A 15,650-nucleotide genomic window follows, 5' to 3' on the forward strand; every position below is an offset into this window, starting at 1 on the left:
CTAAAGAACAATACAAGAAAGGAGCAGACCAACATCGGAAGGAAGCCCCCCAATATCAAGTAGAAGATGAAGTCTGGTTATCCACCAAATATCTACCTCTAAAAGGACCACGCACATTCAACCCAAGATACCTTGGTCCCTATTCCATCACTACCATAGTAAATCCAGTAGCGGTCAAGTTGGACTTGCCCCCTCACATGAAGATACATCCGGTCTTCCACGTCTCTCTATTAAAACCTGTGCAACCTCAAACCCGACTAACTACATCTCCAAAACCTATTCTAGTTGATGGAGAACTCGAGTTTGAAGTCAAAAGCATCCTGGATTCCAAGATCTCCAAATCTAAACTATTTTACCTGATTGACTGGAAAGGCTACGGTCCCCAAGAAAGATCCTGGGAACCTGCAGAATATGTCCACGCGCCTCATCTAATCAAAAGATTTCATCGAACATTTCCTAACAAGCCCAAACCCCCGGAGAAGCCCGGTTTGGGAGGGGCCTTGAGGGGGGGGTGCTGTCATGATCTCTGCTTCCAAAAGATCAGGACTTGCCCGACTCCCTTGGAAGCAGACCCATAACCCCGGTTCCGAGTGCCAGCCAGTCCCAATTGGGACCTTTTGGACCCTGTCCTGGCGCCAGTGGCACCAGGCTCATAAAGATGCCCAGTCCCAGCGCTGGAAGCGCCGGGCTCATAATGCTTGGGTGGACTTACCTGCAGCAGACCATGCTGCTTACTTACCTGCCAGTTGAACCCCTGATCCTCTTCTGTTTGGGACTACTTTTCCTGTTGGGTGGGGCAGGAGCCACTCCCTAGGTTCAGAACACTGGAACTCTTCTGGAAAGCAGGAACTCTTTTCTTACCTAGGCGTGGCTGTGGAAGGAGACACCTAAGCACTACAGGAGGCTATTTAAACCACACCCGATGGATGAATCTTGCTTTGCGTTATTCTGCATTCTCTGCAGCAGAACGCTCATCGTGTCTTCTGCTTCTGATCCTGGGCCTAAGGGAACAAAGGCTTACCATCCTGGAATCCAGTCTTCAGCAGCACCTGTAAAGACAAAGAAAGAACAGGTTAGCACTACGGTCTTCAGTGACAGCGCATCTCTTACCTGGTCCATCGGCTGTCACCAACGCCTCGCGCTGCATTCCGGCATCTGAAAGACAAAGGCTTACCTACTCTTCGCATGCTCCGGAGGTCTTCGCACTGCATTCCGGCATCTGAAAGACAAAAGCTTACCAGCTCTTCGCACGTTCAGGAGGCCTTCGGCGCTGCATCCCGCATCTGAAAGACAAAAGAAGGTGCGTTTAAAGACATTGGGCAACTTTATTACTCACGTGCCATTACTCCTTCCCACGCCGAATCCAGTGGGTATTCCAGCACCCTTCAGCTTCTCTAAAGCTCCGAACTTGTACCTGCAAGATAAAAGGGACAGTTAGTGCGCATCGTGAAGCAGGGTACAAGCGCTTACTTACGTGCTTCCAGGCGCTTCTATTCCTCACGCGGGTTTGATCCTCAACTCTCATCAGCCCGCCATCCGCCATCGCCAGAACCCTGCAAAACAAGAGATATCATTACAAAAGACTTTTAAGACATTTGAAGTGCCCAGAACTTACCGTTCGTGCAGTTAACGACGGACAGCAGTCCTCTGAGGTCAAGAGGCCTGCACCCTTATACAGTGAAGAAACTGGTTACGGCACCCTGCCCCGAGGCAGATGGAGAGCTTGGCGTTCACTTACCTAAGGTGAGGGCGTTAACCTTTGGGGTTCTACAGGAGAAGAGAAAGGGAAGAGGAGAGAGGCACCCAATAACCCCAGTTCATTAATCCCATATTTTCTATCTGCAGACATCTTACTCTTCGAGTCAGACATACAGTGCACAGAGGTCCAGCCCAAAGAGCCAACCATGTGTTACACATCACCTTTGAAGATACGGCATTCACCCAGTCAAGACCGGCGCCTCTGCGGGAATCAGGTGAGCGTTACACAGGCCTGCTCGAGCCATCCTGCTATTCATACAAGTCTCGGGCCGAGCAGGGCCTGATGGGAGAAAGGAACTGCGCTACAATCTGCTCTTCTGCTGGGCTCTGTCTGCTGGAGCTTCACCCTACATGCGGGACAGGCAGCTCTGCAGATGCGCAGAGCTTCCGGGGGGTGAGGGGTTGAGGCTGGGTCAGGGCCTGCCTTCTCACCCTCGCTTAGCGGTGCTTCCCAGAACTGACCCAACTCCTTCCCTCTTGCATGCAACTCATACTTAGCTGGCAGGGGAGAATCTGATCTCAAGGGCAGATCTCCCAGGGTGAGGCTTACCCATTGCACATCGGATTTTCTGACCGTTGCTATGTTCCCAAATGCAGGATACACAACTGCATTATTTCTGGTAGTGGGGGACTGTGTTTGCGCTCTCCCCCCGATTTATTGGTGAAAGAAAAGGTAAAGCGTGCACTAGGCCTGCTAGGTTGCATACTTTAAGATTGTGCTCACATTGCGTTTTTTCAATTAGGTTCACCTTTGGGTGATCGCTTTTCCACATTTTATCTGTTAAATTGAATTATGCTTCTTTCGTCACCACAGAAGTAATGTGTATTAAAGAGATAAGCTACCATATGTATTGGGCACACTGCACATGCTCAGGCAGCATCAATCATGCTTTGTACATGACAATGCTGGCCTAAAATGGGAACAGCCAGCATAGACATGTTGCTACAGGGGCATATTTTGGGTACAACCAGCATGACAATGTGTTACATCAGTGACAGTGCTGTCTTACAATGTGGACACATTGATCATTAAAATGTGTTATTTTGTAAAATGTTCTTTTCTGCTGTTGCTGACATTGGAGTTTTCATGTTACCCTTTTGAACTGATTGTAAACTTATGGCTTTTTGGTCACCTTTTCTGCTGTAAAATGCACCATTTCAACCCCATATTTGAAAAAACATTCTTGGGGGGGGGAACCCCCCCAAACCCTCCCTAGAACCTTGTAGATCCCTCGCTACGCTCGGTCGCCCCCACTATTTCTGAAAAATATTAACACATAGACACTGAAAGAAATCACAAGCAACTAACTTTTGATCACTGCCCATGACACCAAAAGCTATCTTTGGGACTGCATGGATATCACTGCCTGTGATGCTATTGTGTCAAAGGTCACACAATATCGCTTTTTAATATACTGCTTTGGGTGAGGCTATTGACTTTTGGCTTGCCGGCCCACTGGGTGACCAAAGGTTAATGCTTCGGCCACACATTCAAAAAGGTTGGACAAGCCTGCTCTAGACTCTCTGGCACCCAGGATGTGTATTGCGAACAGACATCCCAGCCCACATCCTGGAGGCACACACAAGGCATGCAGAAGCCTGCGAAAGCGTTGTGTTTCGTGGGAAAGTGCATGACCAAATAAGGACTGCCCCGGGTCGGCTCGACCTGAGGGAAGGTGAAGGGGCAAGACGGTCAGCGGACAGGACAAAGAACCTTGTGGCATGGCCATTTTGGAGGCCAGGCCACCCATTTGGGCCAAACGCGGGAAGCACGGTTAACATGGCAAAAAAAAACGGGTTCAAAACACAAAGAAACGATAGCTGCCACCAGTCCCGTCCGTGACACACTTGCACATTTCATGATAAGACCAGCGAGAGTTTCTAGGGCTCTGGGATGACTAGAGACCCAAGAGCACGCTAATGTAAATTACGGTGCACTCTTGTTTCATGTTGCTCAAAAGCTGCAACATGAGGAAAGGACTAAGGGAAACAAAGTCTCCCGGTACTGACTGTCTTAAGGGCATGTCAGTTTTCCCGTAAGAATGGAGCGAAAGCCCAGAGGAGTGCGGCGGAAGGCTGCGCTTCTCTGGCAAAGTCTAGATCAGGGTGTAAAACAACAGCAAAACGTTTGGGGGCTGCCACATGGAAGGAAGATTACCTACAATTATGAAATCTTTCCTAACAGTCCAGTGGTACTCACTGAAGCCGGTCTACAAAAGTCACGGATGTCACCCGGAATTAACTTTTTTCGATCACTTGTCAGCAAGTTTTCTGAGTGTTTGCGTTTTCAGAGAGAGGCCACCGAATGGCGATGTGGAGTGAATTTAAGGACCAGTGAGGTGCTTGAGGTTTTCAGAGCTTTCGGCATATCTGTTGTAAGTAAATATCCTCGAAATGCCATGACCACTTGTCAGTTATATGATAAGCAAAACAGAGTGCAACTGAAAACAGCCACAACGCCTGAAGGTCAAAAAGGAAGCTCAAAGGGACTAGCCCCGCAGTTACTGCCAGTTGGCGTTGCCCACACACGTTACACAAACTGCTTCTTGTGACATCCAAAGGGCCTGATAATCGGAGGGCAGCTCAAAGGGACTAGCCGCGCAGTTGCTGCCCGTCTGCGCTCGCCACACACGTTTTGATTTTATGTTATTGCGTCACCTGTAAATTTAGTGCGGCCCCCGTTGCCAGAATAACCGGCAACAGAAAGTGTCAGAGTTTGCTTTCTTAATCTAAGACCCAAGTGCTAGTTTCAGGACACCGCCACTGACTGTTCAAAGGGTCAAGCCCCACAGTTACAGTCAAGCAACGTAGAAGTGTAATTGCAAACGAAGGAGAGTCTTAATGAGCGTATCAGGGGCCTCCAATGTTCTGGAAAGCGTGCACCAAGGCCGGTTTAATTTTTATTGTATTGTCAATACGAATCAGGTCAAATGACTAGATTGGTACTGTCGAACAAGTGAAAGCCGTTCATGGTCGGTATAAGAGGCTCTGAAAGTCTTACCAAACAGAACGGCGATGGGAAAGGGCCCTCGCTTCCCGCCAGACACCGGACACCAGACACACTGCTCACACACCATGCAGCGCTCCACGCATGCGCGGTGTAGTTGTGGTCTGAGAGCAGGCAAATCAGCAACACAGAAAGAGGACTGGCGTATTCCGCAACACTTGTGCAAAAATCCTTTGGAGTCCAGAGAGAATTTTTCCAGCACCTTCTTCCGACTCTGACACCAGACACACTGCTCACACAATTATTTATAACACACAATATAATGAAATGCACCAAGCATAAACCATACGTGTAAACTCATTATCACTTCAATGCAACTGTTCATAGAGACTAACATACACCAAGATTTATTCTAAAACAACCCCTCACGAAACAGTGTTTATTTCTTTATTATTAGCATTCATTATGTAAACATATATTATAAAAAAGCACTATTTTTTCATTTTGACAGAAATGGCAAACACACTTGAATGGTTAGGGGAGAATTTCCCAAAAGAAGAAATGAGCAACGATAACATCTCATAATGGTATACAATACATATTTCAATGTAAACAAATAATGTAATTTTTACAGACCTTACTAAAATAATAATTTCTTTTTTTCTTACAGTACATAATTTTCATGAAGAAACCACTCCTCAATTTAATTATGCACAATCCCAAGAATCAGAAAGAGAAGCCCTATCCCCATAATCAAATTGTGAACTTGTCCACAAAATTGGACAAACTAAGAAATGCTTTTAAGGAACTTTTACAATATGATTTTTGATGTGTCATTAAAAATGTTCCTTATCACTGTCCTTCTTGCACCGGTCCCCCTTGTCCCTAGCAATCACCACCATCAAATTCCCAAAATGTAAATGAAAGATGCTTTTATGAAACCCCATTCCCTTCCTCCCCTCATCATTATTGTACAGAAATTCCTAATTCTCCCATTTATGTTTCTCATTCCGATACCCCATGCCTTTCTTAAATACATTACATTTTTTATACTATAAATGTGTTGTATATTGTTGTGTGATATGTCTTTTTTTTAAAAGCCCAATTATAAGTTCGCAGATAGTACGACTGTCCGGGCTGTCCGCACTCAAAATGGAGATGCCCCCTGACAGGCGCGATGTCCGGACATGTCCAGTTTTAGATGATGCACTTTTAATTAGTCCATCGACACCTAGCGCATGCACCCGGCAATTCCCACCCAATGTGTGTCCACGGATGGCGGTCAGTGTCGTGGATGTCATCATGTGACCACACCCATGCGGTGTGATGGCCGGTTCATGGACACTTTCCGTGCTCAGCGGACAGTTTAAAAGTCCATTTTCAGCCAATCTAGGGTGTTTGAAGCAGAAACCTTACCCGTCCACAGCTCCCAGACCCATTCTTGATTGATCTGGCAATTTTGTACAACTTTTCCATGCCTATTTGCGACTCGGTTGTCCGCAGACGGCACAACTGTCCGCGGATGGTTCCTCTGAAGGGACCCACCCATTACATTCTCAATCTGGCTATCAAGGAGAGAGCATCTTGCAGCACCTGCTTTGGAGATTATCTGCAATACTGCATCAACGACATCTGCTATGGCCATTCCTCCTCTCGGACCACCACCACTACCACTACCACAGGGAACAGGCGCAGTGATACAGATCAGGATGAAGATGAGGTGGAGGAAGTCCCTATCTCCAGCACCCGGGGTGAGTCCTGGATGTGGACATTTTTCACGACCGTTGGGGATGTCCCGGAGGCTCATGCAGCCAAGGTCAGATGCACTGACTGCAAAGTTGTACTCAGCCTCTGAAAACCTGGGTTGTATTCCTACAGGGCAACCTCCATGAGGCGCCGTGCCAAATCGGACCACCGAGTGCTCTGAGGATGGCGGTACCTTTCTCAGGGAAAAGTAGGCTGACACCCTCTACTCCATCTTCTTCAACTGCTCCTGTTACCCCAAAAGATACTCCTTTGGGGCAGAGGACCCCAGGGGGGGAGCAGTTTTTGAGTACTTTTGAGGCTGCAGTAAAGGAGCATGAGAGACACTGCCCCTTACCTTAAATCTTAATTGTAAGGTCCACCCAACGTCTTCCTCCGTCTTCCTTCTCCTCCGTCTCTGTTGTTGGTGCCCCTTCCCTCCCTCACCTTACCTTGCCACTCGTAGAAAGTAAACACAAAAAGCCGCACAAAAAATACAAAAACAAAAAAACGGTTCCTTTAGAAGTCACCTTTCCTAGTTAAAAAATAGAAGTAAGAAAAAAAGTCACAGGCCCCTTTGCAGCCTGCATAGTCTGCAGACAGCAAGGTAGTCCGTGAACATCAGAAAATTTCCAGGCATGGCGTGGGGACATGAAAATCATTTTAATTGTTTTTCACTCAAAAATGGTGGCTCTTAAAATAAACTTTTTAAAATCCTTTTGACTTTGATTTTTTTTTTATTATTTTGTTTTATATACTAAACTAAGAAAACGATTCTACACATCATAATTATTATGTGTTCACAAAAACTCAATGCATTTTGAACATTTTCCTCAAAAATCTGTTTGCCCACATCAAGGAGATGCACTCCATCTCTCCGAAAAATGTTGACAATATCAAATTTAATGTTCTCATTATGTAGAGATGGCATGCCAACATCTAGCAAAAGAGCACACACAGCTTTATTCACGTTGCGCCTTGATTTTTCCATTTGCGGACAAAATAAATTTGAACGCATCCACATTTGTCTCTGAGCAATCCGAGAAAAAAATAATTTTGCAATTTGGAAACATTCCATCAACTTTCCAAATATCTCCTTCATTGCGAACTGCAATGAAATTCCAGTAATGTACCCCAAACTGTTCCCTCCACAATGAAGAGCAATGATGTGCAAATGTTTTAATTTAACCATATTCTCCCAAAACGGGAGCAAATCCACCCACTTCATCTCTCGCACTCCATACCATGATACTTTAAATTCATGGAATCCAAGATGTTTGCCCAATCCACTGTGCTCAACATAGACCCAACAACAAGGCAGATCTCCTTCGCTAGGTGATTTGGACTGTGGTTGGGTCACAGCCTATGAGCCTCTTTCGCCGTAGGCCGCGACATCAGCAGGCTGATGAGCTGAACGTCCACTGCAGGTAGATAGCACAATCAGGTCCGTAGTGCAGATTAACACTATCCAGAGGCCAGGGCTCCCTACTCAGGAGGTCCTAGTTCCCAAGGTTGCACAGTCAGGGCTTCGGTGAGGGGTCACCCCTGCCACACCGATCTATCTGTTCCCTTGCCAACAGGGCTAAGCACACTTCGACACCATCGGGCCTAGTTGCGCTCCCCTTGGCCAAGGATTGTATTATGCTGTTGCCCTCCACAGCTAACCCAGGCTCAGCAGTCCGATCCCTGCCGTAACTCACATCCACCAGCCCCACTTTTCTGGCAACGTCCACCAGACCCACACAGGGTCAGGAGTCTATCCCAATGAATGCCTCCAATCAGAGCGTGCACCACTAAAATGAAAAGGGGGTCTCAAATCCTTTACAGGTTGCTACAGGAACAGCTCCTCGAAGCTGCTTGGGATCTCCAGCCCTTCAAGGCCAGAAAAATCCTTGTTGCAGAGCACACACTGCTCCCCAGCCCTGACCCTTTCCAGGCGGATACTGTTCTATGCCTTCAAGGTGCCCATGCACCAGCCAGGTCCGCCCCGCAAGGTTAGGCCGCTCTCCAATAGCTTCCCCCAGCAGGCGGCCCCTGAAAGTGGAACCACAGCGTCTGTAGCGGCCATAGCCATTCCTGCTGACACTCTTACCATCTGACGCCCGCTGGCTCACTGGATCCTCTGACCACCCGGGGTGGCCTCCTACGCATCAGCAGAACGGCCTGTGCACATCCGCTCCCCTTCACCCGCCGCCCGCCACTTTGTCACAGCCCCACAGGGCAGCCAAGATTCCCAGCACCAGCAGTCCCAGTTCCACCTTGCTGCTGCCCCCGGGAGCTCTGATGCTGTTTTGCCAACGATGCCGCCACTTCAGCCCGCTGTGTTGCCTCCCCTCTGTTACGAAAGACCATGGCTTCAAATCAGTGTGCCACTTCCCCACTGCTTTGCCATTTAGGGGATGTTCGGGCTTATGATAAGAGGCCCTGCTGGCAGAGTGCTCGTCTCACGTCCGCCTCCTGTGAGTCGCCATCTTGGAATTGGTGCGCAAGTATTTTAAGGATTCCATCGTCTAAGAATGGCCAAGCATACTGTTGTAGGTTCCTTCCTTGGGGAAATGTTTTTAGCTTATATATAATATTGGTTGTTGTAATCTTTACAGTTTTTTGGACAATACTACTCCATCATATTTTCAAATAATTTGACTAAGTCTACAATATCAGGCATGATGAATCAAGGGGGTTTATATAGAACATTCTTGAACAGCCAGATGGCTGTCAATTTGGGGAAATCTATGAAAGTTGGGTAGATTGTCTGCTTTGAATTGATCACATTTCATAAGATTTATTTTGGTACAATGAATATGATAAAAGCAGCCTAATGTGGCACTCTTTTTTAGTAACGCAGATTTGGTATGCAGGGATCCACAATTAATCATGTTTGCCAGGTTCTTGACACAGGCTAACCAAGGAATAGCAAACATATTTGTTTTGGAATTCAACAGCCTAGAAATGCATGTGTTTTTATTCAGTCCAGAGTGAGCCTGACACGTGTTTCGAGCCTAAGTCCTCTTCTGAGGCTGAGTTAGGTCATACCATATAAATTAAAAGTTAATTATTGACAATGGTATACAAATAAAGAGTCCAGGGTGCACAGACACAATGTTCAACAAGGGGTGTCATAGGTGAAGTGAGTTAAATAAAGCCAATGAGTACCCATATGTCAAAGCATGATTATACAAAACATACATATGCATAATAAAAAATCCAATTCATTAGGACACAATAACACAGGACATACATATAAGAAAAAAAATGAGAGATAATACCAAGGCACAATTAGTAATTCAGTATCATTCATAGTAACAGATTATATAGAATTGTGTAGCTATTTGGGCAGTGTGTCAAATCACCTATGCCTTTCAAGCAAGATTGGGTATTATTACCTTAGGATGTTCTTGTGTTCTCTTAGTCCTCTAAATAGAAATTGATCGAAAAGATAGTAAGGATAACAGGTATTGATCCCTGAGTTAGGGGTGTAATCATTAGAGAATCATTGTGGTTGCCGCTGCTAGCTAAACTCTGCCATGCATGAAACTCACAGTGATTGGTGCAGTATGATTGTATTTGTTTATAAATCTAAAAAAAAATCAACCTTTCAACTAATGAAGTTACAGTAATTGAGTCACAGTTAAAAAAGAGAAAAGGAGAGAAGAAATTACAAAGATACAAAATTCATACTTTTAAAAGATGTCATAAAATATTCTGGTCTAAAAAGAGTTTGAGTGAAAAGGTTTTTGGATGGAGATACCAAAACCTTTAAACAACAAAGATATGGAGTGTCAGCATTTGTCACTGGGCATTTGTCTTTTCGGGAAGATCAGTAGTCTTGTAACTTCTTTTTGTGGGTGCATGGTGGTTTTTAGTGTGTATTTGCCCATCGGCATGAAAAGTACACTTGCACTCACAACTGAATTGTTTTAGCTCGAGGGGATGCAATCAGCGGATAATATTCAGCAGCTTTAGAATTTCCCCAAATACGTAACCATAGACAAAGAAGCTCCAATTTAAACACATCTTCCAAATATTTAATCCTTAATTCCTGATGAACTGCAAAGTTGGCAGGAGACAATGGCAAGCCCAGCAGTTGTTTCAAAAACTTATTTTCATTAACTTGAAGCTGCGGCAAGTTACCATACCCCAGAGGCCCATACCATATTTAGCTTTGGCATTATATGTTTTGAACATATCTCAATTGGAGAACTTTCGCAAGATTAAACAAATTGATGAATTCCACCCGTTGTTGGAATTCATCGATTTGCTGCGCCTTTCAATTCGCTTATTTGCTACAATGAGTTTTACAGGGTAATGAGGTGTTAAAGGTCATTCCTAAGTAATCAAAAGAGCAGACAACATTTAGTTTGATCCTGTTAAAAAAGAGGCAGACAATCCACCCCTCCTGCAAGAAAAAGGGGGCTTGCAAATCATCACAGTTGACTTGGCCACAAACTTCTTTTTTCCAGTCAGCTCATAAGTTCAGAGTAAGCATTGATAAACCTTTGCAAAGCATGCTCCATCCTCACTATCAGGACAGTGTCACCCACATAAGCAAGAATGGGAACAGACAAGTTTCCGAAATGTGGAACATCAGCTTGGAAAGCTTCAGGTTTTGACATAATGGGCCTCATTACGACCCAGGGTACGCCTGACTGGGTACGACCAAGTTACCGCCTGGGTCGTACCCTTACCACCATGGTGTAAACTACGTTTACACCATGGTGGATGGCGGATTTACCGCCCCATTCCAAGGTGAGTGGGGCGATAAATCCCCATTTCCCATTTACCCTTCCCCATTCCCATTTTTGCCCCATAGGGCATAATGGGAGTGGGGAAGGCGCTAATTACACCACCGTAAATTACGGTGGCGTAATTAGCACCATGGTCCCTTAGCGCCATGGATTTTAACGCCTGCAAAAAGCAGGCGTTAAACTCACCATGGCGCAAAGGGACCTCGGAATCAGGCGTTAAGGGTCGGCGCCGTTAACCCCTTAACGCCTGACTCGTAATGAGGCCCAATGTATAAAGAAAACAGAATCAGGGCCATAACACGCCTGACATCCAGCTCTTCTGGGAACCATTCCTACCGTTTTTGACACAAGCTCGAAGATTATGGTGAATGAGGATCAGTATATTAAAAGGTTCAGCAAGACAATTATACTCCCAAAGACAGGTACCTATTAACTCTGTCAAAGGCCGTTTTCAGGTCCATAAAGGCAAGGTAGATATGATATGGCATTTGTAACGCGCCTATACACAAGTGTTTCAAGGCGCGATGAGGCAAGAAAGGAGGAACAGAGGGAGGACAAAGACAATGATCTTACTAAGCCAAGTGACATTGAGATTGTGCAAGTGCGGGGTTGAGAGGAGGGGGCAGTGCTGTACATGGGATCAAAACAATAACAAGAAGTTCACCAGCAGGTGGCAGGTGCAAGGGTAAGTGCAGACATCAGGTGTCCAAAAGTGCAGGTAGGGGGACTGTAGGGTTACAGATACAGACCCAAGTGCAACGGTTGCCAGGAGGCAGTGCAGGTGTGCAACTGGGCGGGCAGGGACCTGGGCCCGGAATCAGGGGGTAGCAAGGCGACCAGTGCAGTATGAGACAGGAAATCAGCATGGCAGAAGAAGAGAGAAGGCAGAAGCAAAGAGGAAGTTCTTGAGGTACTTCCAGAACCGGAGATGATTCTCAAGTTTCAGAGTGGCAGGGAGGCTGTTCCAGAGGGAGGCCCCAGCCGAAGAAAGAGATCCACCACCAACTTGTTGCTTGGAAAAGCTATTGACCCTGAGGGAGTTGGAGGTGGAGCAGCGAAGAGCTCGAACAGGAAGGTATTTACGAAGAGAGAGTTGGAAGTATTGAGGTCCCAGGCCCCAGTAGGCCTTGTGGACAATGTAGAGGATCTTGAACTTAATCCTTGCAGCCAATGCAGAGATTTCAGTGCTGGAGGGATACAATCCCTCGGCCATAGGCCAAGGACAAGTCTTGCAGTACTGTTCTAGATGAGTAGCAGAGGGCAGAGAGTAGAAGCAGGTAGATTTAGAAAGAGTCTGTTTCAGTAGTCCAGCCTAGAGAGAACCAGAGCTCTGGAAACAGTGAGCTTCTGGGGGAAGGAGAGGAAATGAAGAATACCTCTGAGGAGGTGCAGTTGGTAGTTTGACTTCTTAACGACATCAGGGATGTGAGGAGAAAAGGAGATTGTGGAGTCGAAGATGACCCTGAGGTTCTTAGCCTTACAGGTGGAGCAGGAAGAGGGCCAGGGAGGCCGGCAGAGAGTGACAGGAAAGGAGGGTGTAGGTGTGCCGATAAGGTGAATCTCCATTTTACTGGCATTAAGGCAGAGATCGTTGGCGGCACACCACTCCCGGATAGCAGACAGACAGTTGGAGATGAGAGAAGAAGAGGTGGCAGGGGGAGCCTGAAAACGAGCTGAGTGTCATTGCATAGCACTGAAAGTTGGAGCAGAAAGCGGCAATGCGTTGGGCGAGAGGTGCCAGGTATTCGTTGAACAGCCGGGGAGAGAGATCAGACCCCTGGGGAACACCACAGGTAGAGAGTGAGATACAGGAAAGGAAGGACCTAAATTGGACCTCAGAGGGTCTATCAGAGAGGAACAGAGATGCTTTCCCTCTTCACAAAAGATCAAATTTGTCGCAACCAGGTATAAATTCAAATAGTGCTCATTGGTTCCTAAACCACCCCTAAAACCCAGTTGGAATTTTGAGAGAATTTGTTCATTAAGCACTCCCTTGTGCACCCTCTTCTTAAGAAACCCTCTGCTGACCCCTTGTTAAGACGGATTTCTGAACTCTGTCCTGGTGGCGCAGAAGTTCAGAAGGCCAACCTAATTACTTGGAACAGGGTAACCTCTGGACAAGCCAGACCAATCAAGGTAGCGATCGCGGCGGTCAAGACTAGGTCTCAAGAGGGGTGAGGGTGACTGAAAGCCCGCAATGAGCACACAAAGCAAGAGCGCTTACAAACTACTCCAAACAGTTGTTATATCAAAAATAGATACACATTTATTTTAAGGCCTTTAAAACAATGACCGTAGCGAGAAAATCACAATATCACAATATTAAACCAACACATACCATATCAACACAATATATATACAAATACACAGTCGCAAGCGTTTAAAGCACGAAATATGTAGTCCACCTGAAAGGAAAGGAAAACAGGCAGTGCGATAACGCTTTAGACTCAGTTCGCCTTCAGATGCACCTAACTAGATGGAAGTCCGAGCCCTGCGAAGAGTGGAGCCTTGTGCTCAAAGTACCTGCCACGCCGGTGCCAACGGGCAAAAGGGGAAGCTCTTCGGAGGAAGTCAGGCAGTTCAGTATAGTGCACACAGAAGGAGAACAGGTTCCGCAACTCAAGCGCAGCCTCCACAGCGGGTAGAAGCAGAGCGCGAGTACGGCCAAAAGGGTGCTGTTTTTACACAGCAGGGAAAAGCAATGGGATACTGCAGGAGGGCGACCAGATCCTAGCTAAACTACTCACCGGTCCCCGAAGCAAGCAGACCCAGGCTTCTCCACGTAGATTCAGCAGCTGGCAGGTTCAGAAGAGCAGGGAACGCCTCGTAGTCGTGTAGAGCAAAAAGACGTCCCAATCGACGAAACCAGCACAGTTTGTTGCCGCAGCAGGACAACGGAGCGGCCGTGTGTATTCAAGCCAAATGTACACTCCTCCCTTCAGACTTGGGAACGCCAAGTGTACGAAGCGTGGGAGAGTGACCAGGACTCGAAATACAACACAACCTGGCGGCAGTTACAGAGCAGGACTCCCTTGTAAGCTGGTCAGTCAACTGGATGGCCCAGAGACACTTCCGAAGGCTTACTTGGCAGGAGAGGATGAAGTCGCCGGGAATAGCTGTTCCTGCTATTCCAAAGGTCGAAGCACCAGTACAGGCCTTCTGGTTCGATCCAAGGAGGAAAGGGTTTCACAGGACGACAGCAGTGCAAAGGAGGATTCCTTCAGCGGGTCACCAGCGATTCCTCGGTCCAGCCTCGTGGTTGCAGGATACTTGGCTCCTGTATTCCTTCGTTCGTGAGAACTCAGGAGATCGACATGGTAGTGGTGTTTCCAGCCCCCTCTTATCCACTGTTCCCTTCGCGCCAAAACGGAGGGGAGCCAATGGGAGATCCGCTCATCAACACACATACCATACGTGGACCAATCACGGACCACGGTGGTCCCAAGCATTCACACCACCCTAGACTCTCTGGCACCCAGGATGTGTATTGGGACCAGACATCCCAGCCCACACCCTGGAGGCACACAAACGACATGTAGAAGCCCGCGAAAGCAACCACGTTTCGCGGGAAAGTACATGCCCAAATAAGGAAGGCCCCTGGTCGCTCAACCTGGGGAAGGTGAAGGGAGCAAGACGGTCAGTGGACAGGACAAAGGAGCCTCGTGGTCTGGCCATTTTGGGAGCCAGGCCACCATTTTGGGTTCAGTGCGAAAAACGCGCTCAGAACGCCAAAAGGAGCTCAAAATACACAAAACGATCGCTGCCACCATTCCAATCCCTGAATGACTTGCACCGATCAAATACCATCCTAAACGAGTATCTAGGGCCTGTAGAAGGCTAGAGACCCAAGAGAGCTGTAACTTAGCTTACAGTGCCCTCTTGTGTCATGTTGCACTAAAGCCGCAACATGATAAAAGAAACTACGGGAAACAGCGTTCCCCGGTACTGACTGTCTTAAGGGCATGTCAGTTTCCCCGTAAGAGAGGAGCGAAAGCCCAGAGGAGTGCGGCAGAAGGCTGCACTTCTCTGGCAAAGTCAAGAACAAGGTGAAAAACAACAGCAAAAAGTTTAGGGGTTGCCACATGGAAGGAAAATTACCTACAATTACGAAATCTTTCCTAACACTCGCCCCTCCCAGACTATGGACAGGGGGAACTAATCCACCCCTGGATGAGTCTCTTGTTCAGGTCGGTTAAACATTCTGGACAACCCATCAGCATTGCTATGTTGGACACCTGGCCTATGCTCAATAGTGAAGTCGAAGCCTTGTAGACTTATGGACCACCTAAGCAACTTTGGATTCTCCCCCTTCATGTTCATTAGCCACTTTAACGGCTTATGGTCAGTCTGCACAGTGAAGTGGGTCCCATAGAGGTAGGGCCTCAGCTTCCTTAGGGCCCACACAACAGAGAAACATTCTTTCTCTACCGTGGACCATCTGAGCTCTCTGTCCTTAA

The 15,650-nt window shown here is 47.0% G+C and overlaps 1 protein-coding gene and 1 non-coding gene across 2 annotated transcripts in view; one reads left to right on the plus strand and one right to left on the minus strand.

The window, feature by feature from the left end:
- The window catches only part of LOC138493192 (kyphoscoliosis peptidase-like), a 540,186-nt gene that overhangs the window by 34,416 nt on the left and 490,120 nt on the right, over positions 1–15,650 (minus strand). The window lies entirely within an intron of this gene.
- LOC138496242 (U1 spliceosomal RNA) lies at positions 2,249–2,410 on the plus strand. Its single transcript, XR_011277776.1, has one exon. It is a non-coding gene; the product is annotated as a U1 spliceosomal RNA (small nuclear RNA).

The sequence above is a fragment of the Ambystoma mexicanum genome, chromosome 10 (genome assembly GCF_040938575.1).
Source record: "Ambystoma mexicanum isolate Mex_15411 chromosome 10, UKY_AmexF1_1, whole genome shotgun sequence".
Classification (NCBI taxonomy): domain Eukaryota; kingdom Metazoa; phylum Chordata; class Amphibia; order Caudata; family Ambystomatidae; genus Ambystoma; species Ambystoma mexicanum.